This window comes from Mobula hypostoma, chromosome 9, assembly GCF_963921235.1.
Source record: "Mobula hypostoma chromosome 9, sMobHyp1.1, whole genome shotgun sequence".
Taxonomy (NCBI): domain Eukaryota; kingdom Metazoa; phylum Chordata; class Chondrichthyes; order Myliobatiformes; family Myliobatidae; genus Mobula; species Mobula hypostoma.
The window spans coordinates 4,111,625-4,115,179 of NC_086105.1; positions in this window are offsets into that span (position 1 = coordinate 4,111,625).

A 3,555-nucleotide genomic window follows, 5' to 3' on the forward strand; every position below is an offset into this window, starting at 1 on the left:
AATTAATCGATATTAGTTCTGTACAAATACATTGCTATATTTTTGTTTCATCGCTATACCACCATTATTAATTTGGTTTCCAAAGGGGACCAACAACAGTCGATTCGCCGCGGGCGGGTGCCATTTCTACTCCGAGCCGCCCGGTGTCGCTGTCGGTTTCCCGCGGCCAGATCCGCGGCTGATGATGACATCATCGCCCCAGGACTTGGCTCTTCAACATGGAGAATGGATGGATGAATATGATAGGTGAGAAGGATGGATCAGTGGTGTTTTGGGGTTCATGGGCCATTCAGAAATATGATGATGGAGGGAAGGAGGTTCTTTCTGAATCATTGCTGTTGGTCTTTGGGCTCCTTCCTCCCAATAGATGGGTAGATAGATAGACATACTTTATTGATCCTGAGGGAAATTGGGTTTCGTTACAGCTGTTCCAACGGTGACCCCTGTTTCCATCCAGGGGGTCAGTGTGGACATGGTGGAGGATTACAAGTATCTGGGGATACGAATTGACAATAAACTGGACTGGTCAAAGAACACCGAGGCTGTCTACAAGAAGGGTCAGAGCCGTCTCTATTTCCTGAGGAGACTGAGGTCCTTTAACATCTGCCGGATGATGCTGAGGATGTTCTACGAGTCTGTGGTGGCCAGTGCGATCATGTTTGCTGTTCTGTGCTGGGGCAGCAGGCTGAGGGTAGCAGACACCAACAAAATCAACAAACTCATTCGTAAGGCCAGTGATGTTGTGGGGATGGAACTGGACTCTCTGATGGTGGTGTCTGAAAAGAGGATGCTGTCTAAGTTGCATGCCATCTTGGACAATGTCTCCCATCCACTACATAATGTACTGGTTGGGCACAGGAGTACATTCAGCCAGAGACTCATTCCTCCGAGATGCAACACAGAGCGTCATAGGAAGTCATTCCTGCCTGTGGCCATCAAACTTTACAACTCCTCCCTTGGAGGGTCAGACACCCTGAGCCAATAGGCTGGTCCTGGACTTATTTCATAATTTCCTGGCATAATTTACATATTACTATTTAACTATTTATGGTTTTATTACTATTTAATTATTTATGGTGCAACCATAACGAAAACCAGTTTCCCCTGGGATCAATAAAGTATGACTATGACTATGGCTATGACTATGAATAGAACATAAATATAGCAATACAAAAACCACAAACAATCAAACAACAATATGCTAACTATGCCAGATGGAAATAAGTCCAGGACCAGCCCATTGGCTCAGGGTGTCTGACCCTCCACGGGAGGAGCTGCAAAGTTCGATGGCCACAGGCAGGAACAACCTCCCATGACACCCAGTGTTGTATCTCGGTGGAGTATGGCTGGAGTCCAACAGCAAAAAGTTCAATATCCGGGCTATAAACATGTTCCTCGATCGTAATATGACCAGGATTGCACCATCTGTTGTTAACCAGAACAGCAAGCCCCCAACTCCTTTACGCTTACCACAATGGTAGTAATGAGAGGAGGGGATGGCCCAGAGGGTGAGGGTTCCTCAGTGATGGGCGCCATTTTCTTCAGACACAACCTCTTGAAGATGTTCTCAATGGCAGGTAGGGCTGTGCCCCTGATAACGCTGGCTAAGCCTACAACCTATTGCAGCCTCTTGTGATCCTGTGGATCGGAGCCTCTATACCAGGAGGTGATGCAACAAGTCAGAATGTTCTCCACCATACATCTGTAGAAAATTGCTAGATTCTTTGGTGACATACCAATTGTCAATCTTCAAAAGAGATATAGCTGCCAACATGCCTTGTTAGACCATTACACCATAAGACATTAGAGTTAGAATCAGGTTTATTATCACCGGGATGTGAAGTGAAATTTGTTAACTTAGAAGCAGCAGTTCAAAGCAATACGTAATCTAGCAGAGAAAAAAAATAAACAAAATAAAAATAATAAATGAACAAGTAAATCAATTATGTATATTGAATAGATTGAAAAACGTGCAAAACCCAAAATACTGTACAGTATATTTTTTAAAAAGTGAGGTAGTGTCCAAAGATTCGATGTTCATTTAGGAATCGGAAGACGGAGGGGAAGAAACTGTTCCTGGAATAGCTGTGTGATTGCCTTCAGGCTTCTGTACCTCCTGGCGGCTGGAGGTCCTTAATAATGGATGCTGCTATTCTGAGACACTGCTCCCTGAAGATGTCCTGAGTGCTTTGTGGGCTAGTACCCCGGATGGAGCTGACTAGATTTACAACCCTCTGCAGCTTCTCTCGGGCCAGTGCAGTAGCCCCTCCATACCAGACAGTGACGCAGCCTGTCAGAATGCTCTCCACAGTACAACTATAGAAATTTTTGAGTATATTTGTTGACATGCCAAATCTCTTCAAACTCCTAATAAAGTATAGCCACTGTCTTGCCTTCTTTAGAACTACATCGATATGTTGGGACCAGGTTAGATCCTCAGAGATCTTGACTCCCAGGAACTTGAAGCTGCTCACTGTCTCCTCCCTCCCAAAATTAGGCCATTTGACCCATTGAATTTGCAGCACCATTCCATCATGACTGATTTATTTTCCCTCTCAACCCCATTCTCCTGCCTCCTCCCCGTGACCTTTGACACCCTTACTAATCAAGACCTATCAACCTCTACTTTAAATATACCCACTGACTTGGCCTCCACAGCCATCTGTGGCGATGAATTCTACAGATTCACTACCCTCTGGCTAAAGAAATTCCTACTCATTTATGTTCTAAATCTACTTCCCACTGTTCTAAGGCTGTGCCCTCTCCAATGCCAACACATCTTTTCTTGAAGGGCCCAAAAATGCTCACAATTGACCAATTCCTTATAAAGCCTCAGCATTACATCCTTGCTCTTGTATTCTAGTCTTTTCAAATTGAATGCTAACATAGAACATAGAAATCTACAGCACATTACAGGCCCTTCAGCCCATAATGTTGTGCCGACCATGTAACCTACTCTAGAGACTGCCTAGAATTTTCCTAGTGCACGGCCCTCTTTTTTCACGCACCCACCACTCTCTGTATGAAAAACCCATCCCTGACATCCCCCCTGGCACCCACTTCCAAGCAGCTCAAAACTATGCCCCCCCCCACGTCAGCTGCCCCAGCCCTGGGAAAAAGCCCCCCACACACACTGCATTTGCCTTCCTTACTACCAACTCAACCTGCAAGTTAACTTTCACGAAATCTTGCATGAGGACTGCCAAATCCCTTTGTACCTCTGATTGTTGAATTTTCTACCCATTTAGAGAATAGTCTACGCTTTAATTCCTCCTACCAAAGTGCACGATGATACACTGCCTGATGTACAGTCCATCTGGGGAAATGATGATGGTGCTGGATTCCAAGAGGGTGAATTTTTAGAGTGCCTACAAGATACTTTATACTTTATTGTCGCCAAACAACAATTGATACTAGAACTTACAATCATCACAGCGATATTTGATTCTGCGCTTCCTGCTCCCTGGATTACAAATCGATAGTAAATATTAAAAATTTAAATTATAAATCATAAATAGAACATAGAAAAATGGGAAGTAAGGTAGTGCAAAAAAA